Genomic DNA, 15,205 nt, shown 5'->3' with positions numbered 1-15,205 from the left:
AGGTAACTAGCTGAGTGTGGTGGTGGCGTGTGAAGTCCCAGCTAGTTGGGAGACTAAGGCAGAAAGATCACTCAGCCCAGGAGTTAAAGGCTATAAGGCATGGTGATTCTGGCTATGAATAGCCACTGCACTCCAGCCTGGACAACATAGCAAGACTCCATCTCTTAAAAAAAAGTAATTACATGTACACATAAAAGCTACAATAAATGGCGATTGTAACACTGAGCCAAGATTACTTTTTGTAATACTAGTATTAATATAACATTTGGGTTTTATTCAAAGCTTTTGAAATTCATAAAATTGAAATTAAATCAGTGAAGTGGCTGGGTGTGCGGTGGCTCATGCCTGTAATCCCAGCACTTTGGGAGGCTGAGGTGGGAGGATTGCATGAGCCTGGGAGTTTGAGATCAGCTGGGGCAACATACATAGTAAGAGTCCATATCTAACTCCCCACCACCCCCGCCAAAAAAAAAAAATTAGTCGGGCGTGGTGGCATATGCCTGTAGCCCCAAGTACTCAGGAGGCTGAGACAGAATTACTTGAACCCAGGAGGTCAAGTCTGCAGTGAGCCATGATTGTGCCACTGCACTCTAGCCTCGGCAGCAAAGCAAGATCCTGCCTTTAAATAAAAAAATAAGTAGGTAATATATTTAATATTTTAAGTATTATCATTCTAGAATATCAAATAAAAATATAAATTTACAAAACTGTAAATATGTAAATTTTTTTTTTTTTTTTTTGAGACGGGGTCTCGCTCTGTCGCCCAGGCTGGAGTGCAGTGGCGCGATCTCGGCTCACTGCAAGCTCCGCCTCCCGGGTTCACGCCATTCTCCTGCCTCAGCCTCTCCGAGTAGCTGGGACTACAGGCGCCCACCACCACGCCCGGCTAATTTTTTGTATTTTTAGTAGAGACGGGGTTTCACCGTGGTCTCGATCTCCTGACCTCGTGATCCGCCCGCCTCGGCCTCCCAAAGTGCTGGGATTACAAGCGTGAGCCACCGCACCTGGCCAGTATGTAAATATTAAGTATGGGTTATCATAATACAAATCATTAGCTCCTACTGGCTTTGCCATGTCCTTTGACTTTGGTCTTTTTGCTAGAGATACCCTTAGTGTTGTCATATGTGATGTAGCTGGTTAGGTTGGACTTCAGTATCATCTTGCCATGTTTAACTCCCCTGAGTAGTGCTTTCAGAACTGTCTCTGTTGAGTGGTTCCAAATTGCTGAACTTTTAATTTTTCTCTTGGCCAACTTGGCTAAGATGCCCTAATGGAAATCTGAATTCTTTCTTTCCCCAAGGAGAAATCCTTTGTTATGGAGGGCTTTTTTCCCCCTTGGGTGCATATTCTCAATCTTTTAAGTAGGTGGTGACAAGGGTAGAGGGGAATGAGTTAGGGGAGTTTCCTGAGTTGAGTAATAAATCGTAGGTAAGTAGGGTAGAGTTTGTATTGAAAGTGAGAGGGGTGTGGTGTATGATTAGATAGAAGACATTAAGGTAAGAAAGATAAATAAAGCTGATTTTGTATTATGCCAAGAAAAATACTATATTTTGGTTCTTATTTTTATTTATTTATTTCTTTTACTTTTTTTGAGACGGTGGGGGATCTCACTATGTTGCCCAGGCTGGTCTCGAACTCCTGGGTTCTAGTGATCCTCCCACCTTGGCCTCCCAACGTGTTGGGATTACAGGCATGAGCCACTGCACCCGGCCTGTATTTTGGTATTTGAAATAGCACAGTTGGCCAGGTGTGGTAGCTCATGCCTGTAATGCCGGCATTTTGGGAGGCCGAGGCAGGTGGATTGCTTGAGCCCAGGAGTTCGAAACTAGTCTGGGCAACATGGCAAAGCCCCATCTCTACCAAAAATACAAAAAAAATTAGCTGGGCTTGGTGGTGCTGCATTTATCAATACCATAAGTTTATGTCACTTTTTGCAAAATGAACTGTCTGAAATGGTGAGCACCTGTGGCTGGACATCTCAATCTGTGGTTCATATCGAGCAGTCCAACTTTTTTTTTTGATAATGTCATGACTTTTCTTTTTTTTTTTTTTTTTTTTTTTTTGAGAAGGAGTCTCGCTCTGTCGCCCAGGCTGGAGTGCAGTGGCGCAATCTCGGCTCACTGCAAGCTCTGCCTCCCGGGTTCACGCCATTCTCCTGCCTCAGCCTCTCCGAGTAGGTGGGACTACAGGAGCCCGCCAACACACCCAGCTAATTTTTTTGTAGTTTTAGTAGAGACGGGGTTTCACCGTGGTCTTGATCTCCTGACCTCGTGATCCGCCCGCCTCGGCCTCCCAAAGTGCTGGGATTACAAGCGTGAGCCACCGCGCCCGGCCGATAATGTCATGACTTTTCTTTGCTTCTTTGGAGCACTTTTAACATCACTAGTGGCACTTTGTGTGGGTCCCATGGTGTTTACTTAAGGTTTACAATATTGCACTAAACCTGAAAAATATGAGAACCACAGGAGATCACTTTTTACTGACATATGCAATTTTCTGGAGAGATGAACTGCTTACATAGAGATAATTAGCATCACAGGGTGTTTTGAGTGGATACTCACAATGCTTTAAGCTCACTGAAGTAGCAGTAGGAGATGGCTACAAAATTATTATTGTACAGTATGTACAGTAGTGAATTTTATGCAGTTATGATTTAATACTGAATTTTTATGATTGTTTACATTACTCAACTGGATGGCTGCACATATGTCTTTAAGTGTGTGCATAAGTTTTGATAGATGTTAACTTTTTAAAATAGATTTGTGTATATTTAATGGTAGTAAATGAGAAAATAGACTAGTGTCTACATAGTTTTTATGCGTTCATGACATACCTAATTTTCTCAACTTTTTAAATACTTTTAGACTACATGATTCATCTGTGAGTTTTTTCAAATTGTTGTAAATCTAAAATTTTGAAAATCTATTTATTGAAAAATACACATATAAGTGGGATGCGTGCAGTTCAAACCTGTGTTGTTCAAAGGTCATCTGTCTAAGCATATGTTTACTAGTTAATGGATAAGCACTTCAGACCACAGTGTGTTAAGTGAGAAGAGAGTAGGGCCAATGAAAGAACCTTGGGAACACCAGAGTTTCAAGGTTAGTGCAAAAACAGGTGTCTTAGGGAGAGGAGAGAGGATCAGAACAAAATGGTTTCTCAGAAACTAAGGGAAGAGAGAGTTTGCCAGAGGGAAGGAGCATGATTGTACTGGGTTGCAGGTGAAACTGTACTGTTCCTAGTCATGTGACAGGCTAGATATTTTGCAGGTTCCTTCCACCAGAAATACAACTAAATCTTGGAGAAGTTGCAACAGACTTTTTTTTCTTTCTTTCTTTTTTTTGAGACGGAGTTTCACTCTTGTAGCCCAGGCTGGAGTGCAGTGGCGTGATCTCGGCTTGCTGCAACCTCTGCCTCCTGGGTTCAAGTGGTTCTTCTGCCTCAGCCTCCCCAGTAGCTGGGATTGCAGGCAGGTGCCATGACACCCGGCTAATTTTTGCATTTTTAGTAGAGACAGGATTTCACCATGTTGGCCAGGATGGTCTTGAAGTCCTGACCTCAGGTGATTTGCCCGCCTCGGCCTCCCAAAGTGCTGGGATTACAGGCGTGAGCCACTGCGCCTGGCCATTTTTTTCTTTTTTTCTTTTTCTTTTTTTTTTTTTTTTTTTTTTTGAGACAGTATCTCTCACTCTGTCACCCAGGCTGGAGTGCAATGGTGTGTTCTCAGCTCAATGTAACCTCTGCCTCCTAGACTTCAGCCATCCTACCACCTCAGCCTCCCAAGTAGCTGGGACTACAGGGGTGCACCAGCACGCCCAGCTGATTTTTGTATTTTTTTGTAGAGACGGGGTCTCACTATGTTGCCTAGGCTGGTCTTAAACTCCTGAGCTCAAGCAAACCACCCGCCTTGGCCTCATATAGTGCTGGGATTATAGGCATGAGCCACTGCACCCGGCCCAGACATAATTTTTAAATAAAATTTTAGCTTTGCAGTAGTTTTGGATTTACAGAAAAGTTGTGAAGATAGTACGGAGAGTTCTTGTATGTATGTGTATATATGTATGTGTATATACGTGTGTGTACATATACACACATATACATATATACATGTATATATACATATACATGTATATACACATATATACGTGTATATACACGTGCATACATGTATACACGTATATACACACACACTATATATATACACACACACACACACACACATATATACACCCTGCATCCTGTTGCCCTTGTTGTTAACATCTTATATTAGTATGGTACGTTTATTAAAACCAATGAATCAATACTGGTATGTAATTTTTTTTTTTTTTTTTTTTTTTTGAGACGGAGTCTTGCTCTGTCGCCCAGGCTGGAGTGCAGTGGCGCGATCTTGCAATCTCTGCCTCCTGGGTTCAAGCAATTCTTCTGCCTCAGCCTCCTGAGTAGCTGGGACTACAGGCACACACCACCACACCCAGCTAATTTTTGTATTTTTAGTAGAGACGGAGTTTCACCATATTGGCCAGGCTGTCGTGAACCCCTGACGTCGTGATCTGCCTGCCTCAGCCCCTCAAAGTGCTGGGATACAGGCGTGAGCCACTGCACTCGGCCTAATATGTAATTATTAAGAGTCCGTATTTTATGAATTGCCTTAGTTTTTACCTACTGTTGTTTTCTCCATAACTCCACATTTAATTATTATATCTCTTTAGGCTCCTCTAGATTTTGACAGTTTTGTTTTGTTCTGTTTTTCCCTGCAGACAGAGTCTTGCTCTGTCACCCAGGCTGGTGTGCAGTAGTACAATCACAGCTCACTGCAGCCTCGACCTCTCGGGTTTAAGCAATCCTCCCACCTCAGACTCCCGAGTAGCTGGGGCTATAGGTATGCGCCACAGGTGTGCACCACTACACCTGGCTAATTTTTATAATTTCTGTAGCAACAGGGTCTCACCATGTTGCCCAGGCTTGTCTCAAACTCCTGAGCTCAAGCGATCTGCCTGCCTCGGCCTCGCAAAGTGCTAGGATTACAGGTGTGAGCCACTGTGCCCACAGTTTTCTTTTAAGATTCTCTAGATTTGGTCAGATATTTTGTAGAATGTCCCTCAATGTGGATTTGTCTATTTTTTTGTGGCTGTTTTTTGTTTTAATGATTAGCTGGGGTTATTGGTTCTTTGGAGGAAGACCACAGAGGTAAAATTCCATTTTCATCACGTGGTATCAAGAGTGTCCATCCTATCAACATGTTTTACCGCGAATGATACTAACCTTGATCACCTGGTTGAGATAGTTTTTTCAGATTTCTTCTTTTTTGAAGCCTCTTACCACATTGTACTCTTTGGGAAGAAGTCACTGCACAGCCCACAATTTAGGGGAGTTATGCCGTCTACCTCCTTGAGGAGGCAGCATCTATGTAAATTTTTCGGAATTCTGTGTAGACATTAGCAAGCACACATTTTAATGCATTACTGGGTGTACTAAAAAAAAAGTAAGGGAGGTTTCCAAGGGTCTATTCATTCACAGAAGTAAAGAGTCAGCTGAAACAGGAGCAGTGAGTAAGCTAGTGAGCAAACAAGACTGGCAAAGTTTTCCTGAAGGCAAACGCTCACATCAGCACTAATGGGAGACCAAGCCTTGGGCCCCCGGAAAAGTTGAAAAGCCCCTTGAGAAAGATGCTGAATTGAACCTAGGTCAGTACTGCCCCTGACTCTCTGCCAGAGTAAATGCATATACGTTTTTAGAAAAAGCTTTCTCTGATTAGGCTTTCAGAATTCCCATAGATAAAATTCAACAAAATATAAGCTTACAATAAAAGAATTGCCGAACACAAAGAAATAAACAACTCTGGGTGAGATTTAGTAGAAACAAACCCCAAAGACTTAAACTATTGAAATAATAAGATATGAAATATAAAACAACTGACCGGGCACGGTGGCTCACGCCTGTAATCCCAGCACTTTGGGAGGCCGAGGCGGGCAGATCACCTGAGGTCAGGAGTTCTAGACCAGCCTGGCCAACATGGTGAAACTCCATCTCTACTAAAAATAGTAAAAAATTAGCCAGGTGTGGTGGCGCATGCCTGTAGTCTCCCAGCTACTCGGGCAGCAGAGGCAGGAGAATCGCTTGAATCTGAGAAGCAGAAGTTGCAGTGAGCCGAGATCACGCCATTACACTCCAGCCTGGGCGACGAGTGAGACTCCGTCTCAAAAGAAATAAAAATAAAAAGAACCATGTATAAAATATTTAAATTAATAAAAGAATCTAAAATATATCAAGGAATAACTCTCAGACAGTTATGCAGATTTGAAAAAGAACCAAAGAGAAATGTTAGAAATAAAAGTATAACTGTTGAAATTGAAAACTTAGTGGATGATTTGAACAACAGATGAGACCATTGGCAAAGGGAGAATTCATGGACTGAAAGATCTGAAGTAATTTCCCAGAATGTAATGTCAAGAAATAAGTTAAAAGGAAAAGCATAATGAGTCTAACATGTGTGATTGAAGTCTTAGAAGGAGAGAATTAAGAACAGGCAATATTTTAAAGGAATAATGGAGAAAATGGGATAATTGATGAAAGATATGGATATATAAATATAGGGACCATAACGCATATGAAGGAAGGGGGTTAAATAAAAAGAAATCTACTTGTACATACTTTATAGATAACTGAAGAATATCAAAGTCAAAGAGAAGCTCTTAAAAACAGTAGGAGAGGATGGGTATTCTATCCTCAGTATACAGTATTCTTACAGTATGAAACTATCACTGCACAGATCATGAAATGCAAATTGATAATTATAGATTATTAATTACTTACAAAGGAATGACAGATTGATAACTATGGAAGCAAGAGGACATTGGAATAAAATATTCAAAGTGCAGAGAGAAAACAGCCATCAAATTAGAATTGTCTACCTCGCAAAACTAATTTTTAAGAACAAGGGCAAAATAAAGACATTTCCATAAAGACAAAAGCTAGAAACCAACAGATCTTCACCTAATGACCTTTATTTTATTTAATTCATTTATTTATTTTTGTAGAGATAAGGTCTCACTGTGTTGCCCAGGCTTATTTCAAACTCCTGGGCTCAAGTGATACTCCTGCTTTGGCCTCACAAAGTGCTGGAATTATAGGTGTGAGCCACCACACCTGGCCCGTTAATGACCTTTAAAAGGACATATACTTCAGGGAAAGGAAAGTAATCCCAGAAAAAAATCTAAGAGATAAAATGCAATGCTAAGCAAGTATATTGGTAACCATAAGAGTAAATCTGAATGAACATTTCCTGTATGAGATATTTAATTAGTATAGTTTAAAAAGCCAGGACAGGCTGGGCTCAGGGGCTGACACCTGTAATCCCAACACTCTGGGAGGCTGAGGCGGGTGGATCACCTAAGGTCAGGAGTTTGAGACCAGCCTGGCCAACATGGCGAAACACTGTCTCTACTAAAAATACAAAAATTAGCCGGGCCTGGTGGTGGGCACCTGTAATCCCAGCTACTTGGGAGGCCAAGGCAGGAGAATTGCTTGAACCTGGGAGGCAGAGGTTGCAGTGAGCCGAGATCGCGCCACTGCACTCCAGCCTGGGCAACAGAATGAGACTCCATCTCAAAAAATAAAAATTAAAAAAAGGACAAAACTATTTTCTGTTCAGTATTGTAGTTCAAGAAGAGAGTGGGCCGGGCATGGTGGTGTGCTGTTAAGAAATGTTTGTGTGTTGCTCAAGGCCCATCTCTACTAAAAATTGAAAAAACTTAGCCAGGCATGGTGGTGGGCGCCTGTAGTCCCAGCTACTCGGGAGGCTGAGGCAGGAGAATCACTTGAACCGGGAGGTGGAGGTTGCAGTGAGCCAGGATTGCACCACTACACTCCAGCCTGGGCGACAGAGCAAGACTCCATCTCAAAAAAAAAAAAGAAAAAAGAAGAAGAGAGTGATTTAGGGGTGGGTGCGGTGGCCCACGCCTGTAATCCTAGCACTTGGGAGGCCAAGGTGGGTGATCACCTGAGATCAGGAGTTCCAGCCAGTCTGGCCAACATGGTGAAACCCCATCTCTACAAAAAATACAAAAATTAGCTGGGCGTGGTGGCACATGCCTGTAATCCCAGTTATCCGGTAGGCTGAGGCAGAAGAATTGCTGGAACCCAGGAGGCGAAGGCTGCAGTGAGCCGAGATCGCGCCACTGCACTCCAGCCTAGGTGAGAGAGTGAGACTCCAAAAAAATTGGGTAAAAATAGAATATATAGCTTTCAGCCACTAGAAGGGGGAGAACAGTTTAAAAAATAAATTTCTCGGCCGTGGCTCATCCCTGTAGTCTCAGCGCTTTGGAGGGCTGAGGCAGGAGTTCAGTGGTATACAATGCGCGTGAAGCCAGGAGTTGAAGACTAGCCTGGGCAACATACATAGCAAGACGTCGTCTCTACTAAATAAAAAATAGCTGGGCCTGGTAACAAGTACCCATAGTCCCAGTTACTGGAAAGGCTGAGGAGGGAGGATTGCTTGATCCCAGGAGTTGCAGATTTCTGTGAGCTGTGATTTCGCCATGCACTCCAGCCTGGGCAGTAGAGCAAGACCCTGTCTAAAAAAAAAAATAAAAAAAGAAAAGAAAACTTCCCCAAAAGGCAAAGAGGTGTGAAGGGAATAAAGAAGTATGAAGTATAGAAAAAGGCAGGGCAAATAAAAGCACAACATAAAATGATAGAAACAAATTCAAATATATCAATCACAGTTAAACATAAAAGAATAATCTTAGCAGTTAAAAAATAGGGATGATCAGTTTAGATTTTTTTTTAAATGTAGCTATATAGAGAGACATATCTAAAATAGAAAAGTTAAAAGGCAGTTACTAACCACAAACAATAAAAAACATACCACTATAGTAGCTGCATGAATAAAGATGTTAAGACCCAAACCAAAACATTATTAAAGAGGGCTGGGTGCGGTGGCTCACACATGTAAATCACAGCACTTCAGGAGGGTAAGGCAGGCAGATCGCTTGAGCCCAGAAGTTCAAGACCAGCCTGGGCAACATGGCAAAATCTCATCTACAGAAACATTAGCTGGGCATGGTACATGCCTGCAGTCCCAGCTATTTAGGAGGCTGAGGTGGATGGATCGATTGAGCCCAGGAGGTTGAGGCTGCAGTGAGGTGTGATCTGCCACTGCACTCCAGCCTGGGCGACAGAGAGACCCTGTCTCAAACAAACAAAAAAAAACAATAAAAAAACATTGGGTGAAAGACTGTTGAGGAGCAGTATATAGTATTCCTACAGTGTGAATGTATCACCCCATAGATTATGAGTTACAAATTGATAATTATAGATTATTACTTTATAATAGAGGGAAAAACATGCATTTATAATGCAGAGAGAATTTGGCATCAATAGTAGTGGGATGGCATGAAAATTATATATCTTTTGATGGAAGGTAGTGGGTGGTATACAATGCCAACAAAGTTGTATTCTTGCCAAAAATGTTTAACCTGAATCTACTCTTGAGAAAATGAATGAATCCTGAAATGTGGGATGTTCTGCAGGACATCTGGCTTGGATCATCAAAGTCATGAAGAATAGGGAGAGGTGAAGGGACTCTCCTACATTAAGAGATATTAAAGAGATAATGAAAATCAAACATAAGAACTTTGGTTCTTGGAGTGAAAAAAACAAAGGTAAAAATAACAGTATATAAAAAAACCCAACTATAAACAGTCTGGCGATTGTTGGGAAAATTTGATGATGAGCTTTATATCGGCTGGTGTTGCTGAATTAATTTTTTTTGTTGTTTTCTTTTCTTTTCTTTTCTTTTGAGACGGAATTTCACTCTTAAAAGTTGCCCAGGCTGGAGTGCAATGGCGCGATCTTGGCTCACTGCAACCTCCACCTCCCGGGTTCAAGCGATTCTCCTGACTCAGCCTCCTTAGTAGCTGGCATTACAGGCATGCGCTACCACGCCTGGCTAATTTTGTATTTTTGGTAGAGACAGAGTTTCTTCATGTTAGTCAGGCTGATCTTGAACTCCCTACCTCAGGTGGTCCGCCTGCCTCAGCCTCCCAAAGTGCTGGGTTTACAGGCGTGAGCAACCGCAACAGGCCTGAATTAAGTTTTTTTAAGATACAATGGTGCTATGATTGTATGAGAGAATGTTCTTTTTGAAATATTTAGGGATAAATTATATTGCTCTCTACAATCTAAGATGGTTTGGCAAAAGAGAACTAAGTGTTGTATATATAGAGAGAGCTGATTTGGCAAGATATTAACCATTGCTAAATGTAGGTAAAATATAGGAATGTTTACTGAACTTTCAACCTTTTTGTGGAGTTTTTTTTGTTTTGTTTTTGTTTTTGTTTTTGTTTTGAGACGAAGTCTCGCTCTGTCGCCCAGGCTGGAGTGCAGTGGCATAATCTCGGCTCCCTGCAACCTCAGCCTCCCGGGTTCAAGCAGTTCTCCTACCTCAGCCTCCAGAGTAGGTGGTGCACACCACCATGCCTGGCTAATTTTTGTATTTTTTTGTAGGGACCAGGTATCACCATGTTGCCCAGGCTGGTCTCAAACTCCAGAGCTCAAGCGATCTGCCTCCTCGGCCTCCCAAAGTGTTGGGATTACAGGCGTGAGCCACTGCGCCTGGCCACAAAAATTACTTCTGCATAGGATAAAGGCAAATACAAAAGGCTAACTAAACAAAGGTTTTATCAGAAAATAAAGAACATCTTTATGACCATAGCATAGGGAAATAATTCTTTTTTTTCATTGAATTTTTTTATTTCCATAAGTTATTGGGGAACAGGTGGTATTTGGTTATATGAGTAAGTTCTTTAGTGGTGATTTGTGAGATTTTGGTGCACTCATCCCCTGAACAGTATACACTGAACCCAATTTGTGGTCTTTTATCCCTCCCCCACTTCCCACTCTTTCCGCCTGAGTCCCCAAAGTCCACTGTGTCTTCCTTATGCCTTTGCATCCTCCTAGCTTAGCTCCCACATATGAGTGAGAACATATGATGTTTGGTTTTTCATTCCTGAATTACTTCACTTAGAATAGTAGCCTCCAATCTCATCCAGGTTGCTGCTAATGCAATTAATTCATTCCTTTTCATGGCTGAGTATATTCCATTGTGTGTGTGTGTGTGTGTGTGTGTGTGTGTGTGTGTGTATACACCACAGCACCACAGTTTCTTTATTTACTCGTTGACTGATGGGCATTTGGGTTGATTCCACGTTTTTGCAATTGCAAATTGTGCTGCTACAGATATGTGTATGCAAATATCTTTTTTTTTTTTTTTTTTTTTTTTTTTTTGAGATGGAGTCTTGCTCTGTCACCTAAGCTGGAGTGCAGTGGCACCATCTTGGCTCATTGCAACCACTGCCTCCGTGTTCAAGCAGTTCTCCTGCTCAACCTCCCAAGTAGCTGGGATTACAGGCACATGCCACCATGCCTGGCTAGTTTTTGTATTTTTAGTAGAGACGGGGTTTCACCATGTTGACCAGGCTGGTCTCGAACTCCTGACCTCGTGATCTGCCTGCCTCGGCCTCCCAAAGTGCTGGGATTACAGGCGTGAGCCACCGCATCCGGCGGCAAGTATCTTTTTCATATAATGACTTCTTTTCCTCTGGGTAGATACCCAGTATTGGGATTGCTGGATCACATGGTAGTTCTACTTTTAGTTCCTTAAGGAATCTCCACACTCTTTTCCATAGTGGTTGTACTAGTTTACATTCCCACCAGCAGTGTAGAAGTGTTCCCTTTTCACTGCATCCATGTCAACATCTATTAATTTTTGATTTTTTGATTATGGTCATTCTTGCAGGAGTCAGGTGGTATCGCATTGTGGTTTTGATTTGCATTTCCCTGATCATTAGGGATGGTGAGCATTTTTTCATGTTTGTTTGACATTTGTATACCTTCTTTTGAAAATTGTGTATTCATGTCCTTAACTCACTTTTTGATGGGATTGTCTGTGTGTGTGTGTGTGTGTGTGGGTTTTTTTTTTGTTTGTTTTTGTTTTTTTTTTTTGCTGATTTGTTTGAGTTTATTATAGATTCTGGAAATTAATCATTTGTTAGATGTATAGATTGTGAAGATTTTCTCCCACTCTGTGGATTGTCTGTTTACTCTTGCTGACTGTTCCTTTTGCTCTTCAAAAGCTCTTTAGTTTAATGAAGTTTCAGCTTTATATCTTTGTTTTTATTACATTTGTCTTTGGGTTCTTGGTCATGAAATAGTTGCCTAAGCCAATGTCTAGAAGGGTTTTTCCATTGTTATCTTCTAGAATTTTATAGTTTGAGGTCTTAGATTTATGTCCTTGATTCATGTTGAGTTAATTTATTTTGTATAAGCTGAGAGATAAGGATCCAGTTTCATTCTTCTACATGTGGCTTGCCAATTATCCCAGCATCATTTGTTGAATAGGGTGTCCTTTCCCCACTTTATCTGTTTGTTTGCTTTGTCAAAGATCAATTGGTACCACCATCATCCTTTACAGAATTAGAAAAGACAACCCTAAAATTCATATGGAACCAAAAAAGACCCCACATAGCCAATGCAAGGCTAAGCAAAAATAACAAATCTGGAGGCATCACATTACCTGATTTCAAACTATACTCTAAGGTCATAGTCACCAAAAGAGCATGGTACTGGCATAAAAATAGGCACATAGACCAATGGAACAGAATAGTATAGGGAAAGAATTCTCAAACGAGACACACTATGCTAGCCATAATAAAAATAATGATTACCACAATAAATATATAAATTCATCATTATTAAAATTAAAATTTTCTTTATTTTTGTTTTTGAGATGGAGTCTTGCTCTGTCGCCCAGGCTGGAGTGCAGTGGCATGATCTCAGCTCACTGCAGCTTCTGCCTCCCAGATTCAAACAATTCTCCTACCTCAGTCTCCCGAGTAGCTGGGATCACAGGCACCTGCCACCACCTTCGGTTAATTTTTGTATTTGTAGTAGAGACGAGGTTTCACCATGTTGGTTAGGCTGATCTCAAACTCCTGACCTCAAGTGAGCTGCCTGCCTCGGCCTCCCAAAGTGCTGGGATTACAGGCGTGAGCCACTGCACCTGGCTGAAACAGCAAGTCTTATTGATTCTGTTGGTGTTTTGCTTTTTTTGGGTGGTGGGGAATCAGGTTTATTGTGTTATGATTTACATACACCAAAGTTTACCCTTTAAGTGTATAGTTCTATAAATTTTGATGAATTTATAATTGTGTAGCCACCACAATTAAGATATAGAACTTATATAAGTTCTGTTACTCCCCAAATTCTTCCCCATTTTTATTGAACCCCTTTCGTCTGTGACCCAGTATTTGACCTTATAGTTTTGACTCTTCCAGAATGTCATGTAAATGGAGTGATGTAACCTTTTGAGTCTGACTTCTTTCATTTAGCATGATGCAATTGTAAAATATACATAGCAAAATTTTGTTTCTTTTTGCTGTTAAATAATATTCCATCTTAAGGATGTTTCACAGTTGTTGAAGGACATTTGGGTTGTTTTGTTCTTGGTAATTATGAATAAAGCCACCATAAACATTTCTTATTTATTTATTTATTGAGACAGAGTCTTGCTCTGTCACCCAGGCTGGAGTGTAGTGGCGCCATCTCCGCTCACTGCAGCTTCTGCCTCCCGGGTTCAAGCGATTCTCCTGCCTCAGTCAGCCTCCCGAGTAGCTCGGATTACAGGCATCCACCACCATGCCCAGCTAATCTGTTTCTGTTTTTCGTAGAGATGGGCCTTGAGCAACACACAAACATTTCTTAACAGCATCTTTAATTTTTTTTATTTATTTATTTTGAGGCAGGGTCTCACTCTGTTGCCCAGGCTGGAGTGCAGTGGCATGATCTTGGCTCACTGCAACCTCTGTCTCCCAGGTTCAAGCCATTCTTCTGCCTCAGCACCCCACCACCTGCGCCCCGCAGTAGCTGGAATTACAGGCACCTGCCACTATGCCTGGCTAATTTTTGTGTTTTTATATTTATTTTATTTTATTTTATTTTATATATTTATTTATTTATTTTGAGACGGAGTCTCGCTCTGTTTCCCAGGCTGGAGTGCAGTGGCGCGATCTCGGCTCACCGCAAGCTCTGCTTCCCAGGTTCACGCCATTCTGCTGCCTCAGCCTCCTGAGTAGCTGGGACTACAGGCGCCCACCACCATGCCCGGATAATTTTTTGTATTTTTAGTAGAGATGGGGTTTCACCGTGTTAGCCAGGATGGTCTCGATCTCCTGACCTCGTGATCCGCCCGCCTCGGCCTCCCAAAGTGCTGGGATTACAGGCATGAGCCACCGTGCCTGGCCTATTTTATTTTATTTCCTTCCTTCCTTCCTTCCTTCCTTCCTTCATGAGCCACCGTGCCTGGCCTATTTTATTTTATTTCCTTCCTTCCTTCCTTCCTTCCTTCCTTCCTTCCTTCCTTCCTCCCTCCCTCCCTCCCTCCCTCCCTCCCTTCGTTCCTTCCTTCCCCTTTTTTGTGACAGAGTTTCACTCTGTCACCCAGGCTGCAGTGCAATGGTGTGATTTCGGCTCACTGCAATCTCTGCCTCCTGGGTTTAAGCCATTCTCCTCCCTCAGCCTCTGGAGTAGCTGGGATTACAGTTGTGCACCACCATGCCTAGCTACTTTTTGTATCTTTGTAGCGACCGGGTTTCACCATGTCGGCCAGGCTGGTCTCGAACTCCTGACCTCAAGGGATCCACCCTCCTCAGCCTCCCAAAGTGCTGGGATTACAGGCGTGAGCCACCATGCCCGGCTAATTTTTGTATTTTTAGTAGAGACAGGGTTTTGCCATGTTGGCCAGGCTGATCTCAAACTACCGACCTCAAGGAATCGACCTGCCTCAGCCTCCCAAAGTGCTGTGGTTACAGGCATGAGACACCACACCCAGCCTTAACAGCATTTTTTAAAAAACAATAATTTCTTAATTTTGATGAAGTCCAGTTTATTTTAAAAATGTTAACAGATTATATTTTCGTTATATATAAGAAATCCTTCTTTAATTCAAAGTCATAAAGAATTTCTCCTATATTACAGAAGTTTTATTTATTTTAATTAGTGTATTTTTTGAGAAAGGGTCCCACTTGGCTACCCAGGCTGGAGTGCAGTGGTGCCGTATAGCTCACTGCAGTCTCAACCACCTGTGCTCTAGGTATCCTCCCACTCCATCCTTTGGAGTAGCTGGGATCACAGACGCAAACCTCCTCAC

At 42.0% G+C, this 15,205-nt stretch overlaps 1 protein-coding gene across 5 annotated transcripts in view; it reads left to right on the top strand.

The window, feature by feature from the left end:
- RPRD2 (regulation of nuclear pre-mRNA domain containing 2) overlaps positions 1-15,205 on the top strand; it is a 117,410-nt gene that overhangs the window by 22,289 nt on the left and 79,916 nt on the right. The window lies entirely within an intron of this gene.

The sequence above is a fragment of the Nomascus leucogenys genome, chromosome 12 (assembly GCF_006542625.1).
Source record: "Nomascus leucogenys isolate Asia chromosome 12, Asia_NLE_v1, whole genome shotgun sequence".
NCBI classification, from domain to species: domain Eukaryota; kingdom Metazoa; phylum Chordata; class Mammalia; order Primates; family Hylobatidae; genus Nomascus; species Nomascus leucogenys.
This window is presented reverse-complemented; position numbering and strand designations above follow the sequence as displayed.